A 14895-nucleotide genomic window follows, 5' to 3' on the forward strand; every position below is an offset into this window, starting at 1 on the left:
CCACATTAAAGAGGGACAGATAAGAAGAGAGGCCTCTTTACCTCTGACCCAGGACTTCCATGACTCTGCTAAACTTTAACATTTTATACCTGTTACCTTGACCACATATTGTTCAAAACAAAAGGAAGGGACTGATAAGAAAAGAGGCAAGAAGTGAAGCGCCCCTTTACCTCTGTCCCATCCCGTGACAGCAAATAAGTTAAGCAAGCCATCAGCAGGTCCAACCTGTTTACAATGTCATCAACCCAGTAACCCTGACCAAATCATCTCCAGGTCAGGAAGGCCCCAACAGCAACTAACATTTCAATATGTTTTCCAAATACTCATATTAATATGCTGCATATAACAGCAGACACCTCACAGCTTTGTTTCATCGCTCCACAGAACAGAATCCCAAAACCTCCTCTGCACTCTGGTGGCAGCCGTTAATAGCTTCCTCTTTCTGTGACATCCAGGTAGTGTAGCCACTGTTCCTTTACCTTTAAACTTGCGAACTATGCTTCCAACTGTATCTCTAGGAACATTCAGTGCCTTTGCTATCTTTTTGTATCCTTTTCCTTGTTTGTGCAAGGCAATGATCTCTTTGAACATTTTGGACAATTCTCTTGACACAGCCATATTTCTAACATGCATGAAACGTCAACGTCAACAGTCCAGATATATGAGGTGTTCTATTTCAAGCACACCTGATGCAACTAATGAAGCCCTTGATTGGTTGCATCAGGTGTGCTTGAGACCACACCTGATTTGCAAATGTGTGCTCTTATGAGGAATTCTATTCAGGGGGTTGAATATTTTTGAGACTGCAGTAGTCATTGAAAGTAGGATTTAGTGTTGAATTTGGATAAAATCCTTGTAATATTAGTTTTATTTAACTATTTAAACTGTTCTTGTGTAATTTGTTTATTGCAAACAACATTGCAAAATTTTGCCAATAAACCTAAAATGCAATGGGGGTTGAACAATTTTGATTGCAACTGTACATTCGCCACTACCACGATAGTAACACTCACCTGGAGAGATGGCATGATGAAACTTATGTTGGCAATGAAGAGTAATTATGTGGATGCTGGTACAGCTTGCATGAGCAAGAAAACACAAGGCAAAGACAGGGATACCAGACAGTTTCTCCTGCTACAACTCCATGAGTGACTACATGAAATGAATGTTAAGAATTGTGTTAAATTGCATCGTATCACATCAAACCGTACTGAATCGTCCTGTATTAAATATTTATCGTTACTGAACTGTATCGGACCGCCTGTATCTAGATGCATATTGGGTCGTTTTATAAGGGAGGGATGCACACCCCTATAAATACATTCTATTATCGCTCCTTGTCATTGTATTGCTCTCTTTGAACAGCAGAGGGCACAATCATACTGATCAAGAAGACGGACTCCCAATATTATGGGTCCCGCCTGAGTTCTCATGAGACCGGCCCATACTCCGCCTCAGAATGGTTGGCTTCATTGGTAATGATCTCTCTGCTTGAATCAATTTGTTAACTAACTCTAACTTACTAACTCCAGCTATTGGCTGCTGTATTGTTTTGCAATTGTAAATAGTCCCATCATTCATTGCCAGTCATTCATGGCTTTGTTCTGCACATGCTTAGGTCATGGCTGGCTACTATTATTTAACTATTGAGCACCTCAAGTAAAAAGTAAAGCAAAATGTATACGAATAATACATTCTGTACACATCAGATTTATTATTAAAAGACATTGTCCAAGTCATCTTTTGCTTTGTGTGTTTTAATATCATGATAAATATTGTATCATGGACTATTTATAGTGATATTATCATATATTACGAGCCCAGAAGTCATATAAACATTTCTGTTGTGTGCTTTAATTGCCTCTGTGCTTTAATGCCCCTTTGTTACGTGAGTGTGTGTGTGTGTGTGTGTGATTGGTTGCAGGAGTGGTTGGTTGAGTGAGTATAGGTTGTCCAGGGAGCTGATTGGTCCCTGCCTCGAAGTGAGAAGTTTAAAGGCTGGCTCCTCCCAGTTCCTGAGGGCTCTCCTCTCTCAGCCAGACTGCCAGCATGTCTGTTTGTGTTTAGATGTGTTTTTAAATAAAACCTTTAAAATGCCTTGCTGCTGGTGGTGCTTGGGAGATGGGAAGAGGGGAGTCTCATTTTCATGTTGCGCCAGGGTTTCCCCCTTGGCCCTGGTCGTAACATCATACCATTAGTTTTTAGTATTTTTACATCTGTTTTCGTTGCGTTTCAATATCCATTTATTGTGGAGAACATAATCCTCATCATACATAGCATCCACATAGACATATTTCAATTTTCTTTTTAACCAACAAGATATCAGAGAGCCTAACATCACAGTGCACAATATCCGTGATATGGACTACTTATCAGTAGGAGAAATGATCTTCACTCACAGTACAAGATGAACAATAGAACAAGAATAAAATGATGTTTGTATTGTTGTACATTTTTGACCCAGCAGATTTGGTCACATTTTCAGAAGACCTATAATAAATTCATTATTGAACCAAACTTCATGACTGTTTTTTGTAACAGAGTAGTATGTGTTCCAATCATTCCATCACAGAAACATGAAAGCTGTAGAAATCATTGGAACTCAAGATTGCTATGATATTCATGCTCTTTACAAACTTTTGTAAACTTTCAACCACTACTGTACATTAATACTACACAGAACCAAATTCCCTCCGGTTCCTTGGTCGGCCAACGCCCCATCGGTTTCAGAGCACCAGGATTGGCAAGTGCACCTCCTGCTCCTGATTTGCCAGACATCTCATCTGTTTCTGGGTTGGCAACGCATGATCCTGAACCTCTTCCTGGGTCGGTTGACCCCTCTCCAAGTCCTGGATTAACCGATGCCCCTCCAGCCCCTAGTTCCCCATCGGTGGCCCGGCTGACACCTGCCTTTGATTCCCTGTCGGTGGCATGGCTGGCTCCTGTCTGTGGTTCCCCGTCAGTGACCTGTACACTCTAGTCCACACACATAATTTGAATATGGCTTTGGACCACGAGGTTATGAAGAAGCTCCCTAAATTGCATATCAGTGTTGCATTATTAATTATAAGTCTGGAGTTAGATCTAGAGTCTTCTAGGCAATTTGTCCTCCATTTTCTTCACAGGCTGCGATGGCATTATCTAACAGCACTAAGGACACAGATATTAAATGACTGGCAGATAATAAACATGTTTAAAGTTGAAGGAGCCTGAAGTCAAAATTTCACTCAGTGGCTGATGTGTATGATCTTTTGATATCTTTTCAAATAATCAGTTAACTTTGTTTTAAATGAAAAAATAACTACTGCAAATTCATCACAGAGCAGCAAAGGATACAGTGGTATTAAAATAAAAGAATGTGCTAAATATATCAGCTTCACATTGCTCCCTTTTAGACACACAGACATTTTTAGCATCCATTCAAACCACCAGAGAGAAAGGTAATATTTTTTTCTCCCCCTCCATTCAAAGTGTTTTAGAAGCTCTATTATAGTTCTTCAGCCATGTGGACAGGCAGCATCTGTGGCCTAGCTGCAAGGCTTACTGAGTGCATCTTTGCAACAATTCACAATGGAAACACTCTGACACAATCTGTTTAAAGCACTGTACAAGGCTGAATGTAAAAAATGATATTTGCTGTTGTTACTTTCCCACATTTTGTTTTACTGATGTCAGCTTCTGATTTTCCTTTTACCTGAGTTTACTGTATTTCAACTGACAGTAAGTGGCCTCTTTACTTAAAGGATCAATGCATATACTTCAAGGCAGACACTGGTTTCCATCAACTTGCAGAGTCTTGTCTATGAGGTACACAATAAATAAGTGGAGAACGTATCGGATGTCATTGTTGTCAGATGTGTAACTTTTACCGTGATGGATGACTGAACCCCAAATTAGTTTCAGTTCTCTACAAGTCTACTTTCATATCATACTGTTGTGAATTGAAACCATTGGCTTTGTGGAAAGCACAACATATTACATATTTAAAAGTCAATAACACTACAGCGTGATATGTAATACATAATTTGTAATCATAAATAAATTGCCTATAAAACATTTAATGGTCCTTTAGCTTGAACCTTGAATACTTTCCAGAGAAACAGGGGAAAAAATAAAACTGAAACATTAAAATAAAAATGTAAAGAAATTTGTCACATATGGAGCAACTGTACAGTAATGTTAAATGCTTAAATGTGTTCTGTAGCTAACTTTCATCCAGCCACAGTCTGCCAGAGCAGATTCTGTAGATCCAAAGCCCAACAGCAGGTGGGTGTGTTCATCTTTTGTCTAGACATGGTCTGTATGCATCAACATGTTTCCATCAGTGTTTAAATGTGGTTAAATTTGAATATTTAAAAAAAATATATTTTTCAATGCCAGTTAAGGCTGAATGAAGAAGTGATCAACTTGGTCAGTAGTTTCTCAATTTCTAGATTCTGTGATAGTGCATGTGTAAATCACACGTGAAGATACATTTCAGTAAAATGAAACCACTCATGGGATCAGACCGGAGTTGGGGGTCTGGGTGTCATCAGTCAGTGTGACTTATTTCTAATAAGAAATCTAATATGATATAGTTTGGAACTACATAACAACACACTAAAAAACAGCATTAAGTACTTTCTGTGAATAATCACCCCATATTTATCAATAAAAGTTCATTAGATTATTTTGTATAATGCATTACTTTCATATTTCAATCATATTACATGACTCGATTGAAATTTTAATACAAAGAATGACACTACATTACACTTTAGTTTAAATCTAAACATACTATTGCCAAAGTGTATTTTTTAGTGGTTAACAAGGCAGTGATTGGAAGCTCCATTTAAATTAGGCTACAGTGACCCTCAGTGGCACCACTCTGAAAGTGCACACTCTATGTGACCTGCTTTATCAAACTGTCTCCAGTGGTCTTTCACACCAGTGTTCTTAGGCCATCATTAAAGGATCTATCTCAGACTTTTGGTGTGTACTGTGTTGTTGTAATGTTTTCTGATTGATTCTTATGTAATCAAAATATGCCTCAATTGATTGAAAATATATACTTTGTATTTTGTATTTAATTTTTTACCTGCCACGACAGTGTCAGCTGGTAATGTTTTCTCCTTGTAAGTCTGTATGTGTGTGTGTGTGTGTGTGTGTGTGTGTGTGTGTGAACATGCAAAATATGGTTCTTATAGAAACCTTTTGTAGCAGGAAAAACCAGAAGTGATTTTGAGTACTTTTGCTAGGTGTTTATATGACTGTCTGTCAGTCTGTGGTATTGTCACAACTGCACACGATACAGTCATGAAACTTTACAGATTTGTTGATGAGTTAAAAAAACAGGCGTGGTCTAATGTAATAATGAAATAATGACCACTGAGTACTCATGGGCTAGGTGTTGTAGCTGGTGTGATCCCATCACAAGATGGTCTCTAGTTTTCATATGTAAGTTTTACACTACACAATAATGAATGAGTCCTCTGTATCAAACCTGTGTATGGAAGTTTCTATTCAGTTTAGTATTTGAACCCACTAAAGACAATCTTCATATGTCTACCATGATCAACAAATATTTCACTATCCAAATACATGTATTTTTGTTTTTTTTTTTTACCATTTTTGTGGTGTAAAGTCACATTGTGCAAATATGCATAACTTACTCTGGAAATATGTATTTTAATTTCCCATAAAAAATTCAGGGTTTTACAAATGAAAATAGTTTCACCACAGAAATACATGTGAAATGAAATCCTAAAGTTAACATCATCTTTACCAATTCATACAGCAGTTGATCTGTAAAAAAATAGCGAACATAAGTCTGTGGTAGAAACAAAGGGTACCTCTTCAGAAAATACCAAAAAGGAGAAAGACAAGAGCCTGCCTTCAATCTGGACGAAGGCATGGATTCTCTATGGGGTTAAGGTAAGGTGAGTTGGCTGGCCAACAGTCAAGCACAGTAAAACCATGGTCAGCAAACCAGTTACTAGTCCTGCGGGAAAAGGAAATCAGCATCTCCATACAGTATGTATATCCTTGATTGACCAACTTGCCTGACCTGAACCACATAGAGAATCTACAGGGTATTGTAGAGACACCAGTCCCAACAATACAGACGAGCTGAAGGCCGCTATCAAAGTGAACTGGGCTTCCATAACACCTCAGCATAAATCCTTTTTTTGATTGGTCTTATGTAATATTCTAATATTGTGAGATACTGGATTTTTGATTTTCATGAGCTGTAAGCAGTAACCATCAAAATAAAAACATATTCCACTTATGTGTAATGAATCTAGAATGTATAAAAGTTTCACTTTTTTAATTAAATTATGGGGAAAAAAATAACTTTTCCATGATATTCAAATTTTTTGAGATGCACCTGTACATGTTCTTTACAGGTGTATGAAAACGTTTGACCACAGATATAAGTCTTTGGCGGAAGAAAAGTCTACCTCTGTGCAATAGACCAAAAAGGAGAAGGACAACGGCCTGCCTTCAACTAGCAGGAGAAAGATACCAATAGAGTGGTGTAGTAATGAGTCCTAAAACCCCGAAATTAGTTTGCATTTTTTGTGTCAGTTGAATGCCTGAAATAAGGTCTGTGGTCACCACAGGCTTAAGATATTTACACATTTTGTTCTACGACATAAAATACATCATTAAATGTCAAGCAATATAAATATAAAGTACTTAAGTGTCTTAAAAATGGTCTTTACAACTTGTAGAAATATCAATTTATAGAAAATGTGTATAGTAATTGTGTAGTAAGATTCTTAATGGTGGTGACGTTTAAGTCATGCGACCGCAGTGAAGTCTGTTTATAGCCTAACATTAGCTTTTTACTTCTGGCGACATCATCTATGCTTCGAAAATCCTATCGAGTATCCTAAACTTGTGTTTGCACCAGAGTTTATTTTTGGCGATATTCCAAAATCCAATTCAAAAATCCCATAGGCTTTTTTCCGAGGGTAAGTCATCCTTACACCACTCTATACTCATGATTCAATACCTGTGTTACCTTCCTTAACCCTGTCACTCCGAACCGTAGTTGGGAGCTGGTTTTCTCTGTGTTTTGGCTCATTGCTGGTAACTAGTGTCTAGGAGTCGAAGACGAAGTCGGCCAGTCGTGCATAATCGCACAGTTTTATTTTCCCTTTCAGAAACAGAACACAACACCGGTCCTGGTGAACTCTGATTGGACACTGCTGCTGGCTAATAAACTTGTGCTATCTCCATCTCGTCTGTTACATTCACAGCTTATAGTCACACTCACACGGTCTTCTCTCACACACTGTTTACCTCTCGCTCTCCCTGTACGTCACACACGCACGGACCCCGACCCCAAGCAACCGTCTTAAAGAGACAGGCAGCGCTGGCTGGTAACACTACCCCCATTCTGGATGATGATTAAACCCTTAACATCACTCCAGCATGTTACATTTAAGTAAAGACAACATGACACATTATAAATTAAACATTTTCCATAGCAACCCTTGTTCCCCACAGTCTTTGAATGAGGCTCCCTCTTGTGGCCAAACAATTTCAGGTGAAAGACAATGCTAATATAATGTTCATGGAAGCACACAGCATATCTTCCTCTTTGGGATGTAACCAAACAGCAAAATAACATTTCACAGTCCATACATGGTCGAAGGAAGTGACGCTGTCATAACACTACTTGAGTTGAGTCTTCTGTGACATAACACTTACACATAAGAGAAGTAAATAAAAGCAACGCCGCTGTTACATATATATAAACAAATCACATTCTCTTTAGGATGTGCATACATTCCTCTTGAATTCTCAAGTTGACTTAAAGGTATAGTACGTTAAACCAAAATATGCAGCTAAGCAGTGTCCAAATTACTCTAACTAACTAGATAGGCCCATATAAGTACAAAAATATACAAACTTTACAGAACATTTACAACTTCAAACATTTCTGGAACTCTTTTTTTTTTTTTTTTTCTCTGAGGAGGGCAGCGATCCGCCTACACCCTACCTCAGGGCAGCTTCAAATGGGGTTCAGTGACTGACCCAGTCACCAAACTTGTCCGGTGGTCTGCGACCCCTTCGGGGTCTTTGAAGAGGCATGAAGTCCAAAGGAGGAGGACGACCCTGTCCACCAGCAGGAGACTGAGTCTGATCCCCAGCTGGTTGATGCTGAGCAGGAGGAACAGGAAGTCGGCTGCCACTAAACTGGTCTGGAGGTGAGGAGTAGAGACCCTGAAGGGCCTCCAGAGCTGCATCCTCGGCGTCTGACAAAGTGTTGACCAGGTCATGGGTGTCGACGTCAGGAGTAAGAGAGCTGGAGTCTGGTGAAGGTGGCGACACCTCCACTGGTGTCCAGGGGTCCGCATCTTGGAGGACCCAGCTAGTGTCAAGCGGGGCTCTGGAGTGATAGGGCTTGAGCCTGTCGTGGTGGACTACTTTGGTCTTTGCTCTCGCGCTCTTTTTGATGCGGTAAACCAAGTCATCCAGCACTCCCATGACGAAGTAGGAGCCCTCATAGGCAGGTAAGAACTTCCGTACTCTGTTCTTCACTCTCTTGGTGCCCTTTATCAGGTACCAAACTGCATCGCCGACTTTGTGCTGGACCTGACTGATGTTTTTGTCGTACTGTCGTTTAGCTCGTTCCACAGATTTTCCCAGCACCTCAAGTGCCAGCTGGTGTGAGAGCTCCAATCGTTCTCTGAGCTGCTGAACATACTGTGGATGTGTGATGGAGTTGTCAGTATCCAGAGGCAGACCTGCAACCAGGTCGATCGGCTCAGTTACCTCTCTTCCAAAAAGCATCATGTTCGGTGTCAGGCCGGTGGAGCTGTGTTTTGTCGCCCGATAAGCCATCACTGCATATGGGATCATGACATCCCAGTCCCAGTGGCAACGCTCAGCAGTGGTGGCCAGTATTTTCTGTAGAGTGGCATTAAAGCGCTCCACCTGCCCGTCAGACTGTGGATAAAATGGTGTTGTTCATGTCTTGTCAATCCCCAACAGTTCACACATCCCCTGGAACACAGCTGATTCAAAGTTGGTGCCCTGGTCGCTGTGCAGGCACCGTGGGGCTCCATATCTGCACACCCACTTGGAGGCAATCTTTTCAGCCACTGTCTCTGCTTGCTCGTTGGGGACGGGGTAAGCCTCCACCCACTTGCTGAAATAATCTTGTACCACCAGTATGTAGCGGTTGTGTCTCTCTCTTTCATTTAGGGGCCCCATCACATCAACTGCGACCCTCTCCATGGGGGCACCAACGCGCACCGTTCCCATAGCAGCCTGGGGGTTTTTCCTCGGGCGGGCCTTTGCAGCGCAGCTGGTGCAGGTGCGGCACCACAGTGTGACATCTTCTTTCATATTATACCAGAAGAACCTGGTCTTTAGGCATGCGAGGGTTCTTTCCGCACCAAAGTGACCACCCACAGGGCCCTCATGCATTTGTTCCATTACAGAGGAGTGGTACAGGCGGGGCAGCAGAATCTGGGGGTAGAACACTCGACCTTCAGTGCAGTAGAATTTCCTCAGCAAGACTCCATCCTTTTCATAAAGTCGTTTCCATTGCGCCCAGTAAGTTTTGGTAGCTGGGCTGCAGGGTGCTACATCGGCCCATGATGGTCGGTCTCCTGCGTCCATCCACTGTCTCACCGGCGCTATGTCGGGGTCAGTTAGTTGGGCATTTTTCAACTGTTCCTGGGTCCAGCCGCAGAACAGGTTGTTGTGAAGTGGCTCACTCACCCTGTGGATGCTTGGATGGGTGGGGGCATAGCCACAGCTGTCGTCGCTGGAGGTGTGCTCTACCCCCACTGGAGGAAACTATGGCTTCGATGTTACACACCCCGCACCACGGTCATCAGGCTCCACTACCCCCACTAGAGGTTGCTCTGCAGGGGTTTCCATGGCGGCTTCTTCAGTTGTGAAGTCGTCCAGGCTGCACTGCACTGCTTTATGCTGACACTGCACACTGACATTAGGCTCGGGCACCGTACATGGGCATGACTCACGGCACGGCCTCCTGGAGAGTGCGTCCGCATTTTGGTGGTGTCTCCCAGGGCGATGGACCACATGGAAATCATACTCTGCCAGTTTCTCTAGCCAGCGGGCGAGCTGGCCCTCCGGCTCTCTCAGTCTGGTCAACCAGCGCAGGCTGCTGTGGTCGGTGCGCAGGGTAAATGGCCTTCCTGGCAGATATTGTCTGAAGTGGGAGGTAAACTCCACAGCTGCCAGGAGCTCGCGCTGGGTGGTGCAGTAGTTTTGCTCTGTGGCTGACAGCCGCCTGCTCCCATAGGCTAGAACCCTCTCCTCACCCAGTCACTGGCGTCGGTGTCGAGGAAGAGCTCTCCGCTGTCAAGGGGGTAGCCTAGCACAGGCGCAGACGTCAGCTGGCTTTTCAGTGTCTCAAACGCCTCCTGGCATTCACCTGTCCAGTTGAAGTGAGCGTATTTTTTGGTGAGCTCATGGAGCGGCCTGGCGAGTGTGGCAAAATCCTGCACGAAACGTCTGTAATATGAGGCCAAGCCGACAAGCTGACGTACCTCTGAGATGTTTCGGGGTGTGGGCCACTCAACCACTTTCTGGATCTTTTGGGGGTCGGTGGCGACACCTCTGGCAGAGACGATGTGCCCAAGATAAGCCACTTGCTCCCGGAACGGGCAGCACTTGGAAGGCTTGAACTTGAGGTTGGCCTCACGTAGTCTGGTGAACACTTGGCTGAGGCGCTCCAGCATTTCAGTAGTATCCCGGCCCAGAACTATAATATCATCAAGGTACACCAAGCACGTCTCCCACTGCAGCCCGGCCAGCACACGGTCCATGAGTCGTTGGAACGTGGCTGGCGCGTTGCAAAGCCCGAATGGCATCACGTTCCATTCAAAGAGACCTTTCTGAGTGCAGAAAGCTGCCGCTTTGCAGGCCCTTGGTGTCATCTCCACCTGCCAGTAACCTGATGTTAAGTCCAACGTGCTGAAGTACTTGGCGGTGGAGAGTGTGTCCAAAGTGTCCTGGATACGTGGCAGGGGATAAGCGTCCTTAATTGTCTGTTCATTCAAGGGTCGGCAATCTACACACAACCGTGGGCTCTGATCTTTCTTTCTTACCATCACTATTGGTGCAGCCCAGCTGCCGATGCTGGGCCGTGCCACGCCGCTCTCCAAGCTCTGCTGCACCTGCTGGTCTGCTGCAAGCTGTTTGTCGCTGGCCATTCTGCGTGGGGGTTGTTTTACAGGTGGCCTTGGGGTGGTCAGGATATCATGCTGCACCAGGTTAGTGCGGCCGAGGTCGGTGGGCCCCGTGGAGAAGACGTTGCTGTATGACTGCAGCAGGCGAGCCACTCTACGGCGGTCATCCTCCGACAGGCTGGCACAGCTCTCTGTGTAAAGGGCCTGCAGGTGACTGGGGACAGAAGCAGAGTTACAATTAACAGGCTCGGACACTGTCGAGGCTTCCTTTGGCTGAAGCTCTACCTCTCCCATAACCTTCACTGGCTGAAGGAGCCCGGCCACGGCCCCTTTCTTTATGGTGACAGGTGCTGTGCCAGGATTGAAGACTCTGATGGGGATGTTGGTAGATTGCTGCGTCTGAACAACAATACGGGCCACCAGTACATGGTGCTTTTCAATGAAACCTTTGGTGGGGCTCAACATCATGTCTCCATCAGCAGCACGGCGAAGGCGGGCGGTGCCAGGCACTACGTATTCACAACCGGATGCCAAAATGGTTGTGCGGGCCACTCTCACGATATGCACCTCGGGCTGGTGGTTTGGGTTGAAGCGGGGAACCCTTTCGCTGAAGAGGGTTATCTCTCTGCGGCCATAGTCCAGGTGGGCACGTGCCTGCCGCAGAAAAGGGTGCCCCAGGATGACCTCGGTGCCCACAGCTGTGTCAGCTATGATAAAGTTCACATTTGTTATCCTGCTCCCAGTGTGCACTGGCAGAGTCACTTCTCCCATGACTGTCAAGCCCTTGGGCCCGATGCCCTGCAGGATCTCCGCAGTGGATGGCTGGATCTGGGGGCGGGACTCGACAGGAATAGAGTCAAAGTGGAGGGGAGGCAGCACATTTCTCTGAGCAGCAGAGTCTAGTAAAGCACACATTTCCAGTCCATGCATCAGTATTTTAACACTCATCTCACCTTCTAGGCCACTGGTGCAGGTAACCACTGTGCCTGAAATGGGGGCTGGGGTCAGGTTGACACTCGGGGTGTGTTGTTTGGGGCGACGAGGAGAGGGGCAGTTCCTCTGTAGATGTCCCACACCCGAGCAGTTGTGGCAGATGATCTCCGCCGAAGTCATTTCAACACTTCTGCCTCTCTTTGGTGGCCATCGCTAGCGAGGTTTTCCGTCTGGCGGGTTGGTGGACCCTGCAGCTTCCCTTACTGGCTCATCACACATCATCACACTTGTATCACATACCGTTGCTGCTCTGGCTCTTCGCTCTGCTGAGTTCCGCGGACCCAGCTGCATCAGCTGGGTAACTGCTCTGGCAGCTCTCCGAGTGGTTTCATACCTGTGTGCCACCTCGTATGCTCTGGCCAGGGTGCGAGGCTGCTCCTCCAACAGTTTTTGAACCACCTCAGCATCAGCCAAGGCGTTGGTGAAGATTTCCACACTGATGGCATCCTGCTCTCGCTCTGTACGATCTGCATACACAATGGAAACTTTCTCGTAGATGTCATCTCTCAGGCTGTGCAGAGCCTCACTCGGCCCTCTCACTCTCTGCCTCAGTTCAATGCCTATGGCTGCTGCATGCTCTGAACACGGCCCATAAGCAGCATCCACTTCACCCACAATCCGCTGGTAGCTCCATCGGGCAGATCTGGGGTTCTTGTGGACAATAGCACCAGCAGCACCGGTCAGGCTGAATCTGAGCTGCACAGCCATCGTCTTTTCCGACCAGTGGTTGGCCCGGGCACAGCTTTCAAACAGGTAAAGGAAGTCTTTCCATGAGCCAGATCCATCAAAGCGACCTGGCTGTAAAGTGGGGATTCTCTCTCTCTGCTCATACTGTTCATCATCACTATCGTCCATACAGTCGCCACCACGCAGCTGGCGAGAAGGGGGGTGTTGTGGTGCGAAGCTCGTCCTCCATCCGCGGGGCTGTCCATACACGCCGGAGTCGCGGACAGGTGTATCATAGTGGAGAGGAGCAGAGCAACAGTCATGAGCTCGTTCTGTGTAACTGCCCCTCACAGACTGGGACATACACGGCGTGAAAGGTAGCAGAGCAGGGGTATGGGGCAAAACAGGTGGGGCATTTACTGTGGGAAACACATTGTCCGTAGGGGAGATGAGGTTAACTGGCCGGCCGCCAAAAGTCTGATTAATGTCATTGTCCATATACCCATATAGGGCTGACGCTGGGGTAGAAACCATATTTCTGTGGCCGCCATCATAACAATATTGGGGGGGAAGCATAAACTCACCGACTGTTGCGCTCTCCTGCTTTGCTGGCATCAGGAAGGGGTTTGTTGAGACCGATGGCAATGACGTCCGTGACCGTGGCCCGTTGAGCAGCGATGTCCCTGGGCGGGCCGCGCCTCCGGCTGCGGCTAGCTCCGTTGCTCCGGGGATTAGCTCTGTTGCTCCGGCGGTTAGCTCCATGCTAACTACGAACGGGTTGTAGCTCTCCCTGCCGCCGACATATCCACCGCTCGTTGGGTTAACCGAGTCCATATTAGCTTGAACAGTGTCTCTTATTTCCGTGAAAAACAAGTTGGCGCTAACGTTTGGGCTAGTTAGCTTACCAGCATTAGCGAGTGCTGCCATTTTCCTGTGCGTTCGCGGCTCTCCTTTCTTTCTCCTCTTCTGTCGTGGGCGAACTTGTATCCCGGACGAGCCCCCAGTGTTACCTTCCTTACCCTGTCATTCCGAACCGTAGTTGGGAGCTGGTTTTCTCTCTGTTTTGGCTCGTTGCTGGTAACTAGCGTCTAGGAGTCCGGACCGAAGTAAGCTTAGAGAAGGGATGAAGACGAAGTCGGCCAGTCGTGCATAACCGCACAGTTTTATTTTCCCTTTTAGAAACAGGACACAACACCGGGCCTGGCGAACTCTGACTGGACACTGCTGCTGGCTAATAAACTCGTGCTATCTCCATCTCGTCTGTTACATTCACAGCTTATGCTGCATTCCAGTTACATGGGAGACCACTCGCCCGAGTTGCGAAGTGGGAAATCTCACAGCTGTCTCGCGACATTTCACCGAGGCACGCCCCCTTTTGGTCGGAATATCCACTGTCCGACTCGGGGCTCCTGAGAGTACACCGAGTTGAGCGTGGATAGACAAACGACTCGTCAAACAAAGATGGCTGCGCCCGTAATTGATGTATTTTCTTTGTATTTTTACCAAGTTGGTTGTTTTAATGTCGATTTTAAATGCTCTTACACATTTGATTACATTGCTGCTTTAATCCGGTCACCAATTTATGCATTGCATGGTCTTGCTGTGCGTGCAATACAATGTAAAGTTTTGTTTTCGAGCTGGTTTGCTAAAGAGGCTAATGTAGCTAACAATAACAATAACAATGACTAGCCTGCTACTATGTGTGTGTGTCTCCGCCCTGCTCTGCCTGAGCTCAGGTGCTGGCAATCACCTGAGCAGGTTAAAAGGAGACAGCAGCGGGGCGGCTCTCTCTCTCTCTCTCTCTCTCATTTGCAGGTGTGGTGCCGGAGGAGGGAGGTGGCGCTGGCCGCGCAGTCTTTTGTGGTCTTCCTGATTTGCGTTTGATTTCAGTTCCCAGCCTGTTAGAGCGTCCGGGCTTTGTTATTTTCATTTGGGTTTGAGTTCCTGGTAGTCCTGTTTTCGTGTCCTTGTTTTCCCTTTATAGCTTAGTTCTTGTGGTTAGGTAGTTTAGTCGGGAGGAACCCCGGATGCGACGGTCGTGGCAGGCTGGTCTGGGGTCTCTTCTCTCATTTTGTTC

The sequence above is a fragment of the Pagrus major genome, chromosome 10 (assembly GCF_040436345.1).
Source record: "Pagrus major chromosome 10, Pma_NU_1.0".
Taxonomy (NCBI): Eukaryota; Metazoa; Chordata; class Actinopteri; order Spariformes; family Sparidae; genus Pagrus; species Pagrus major.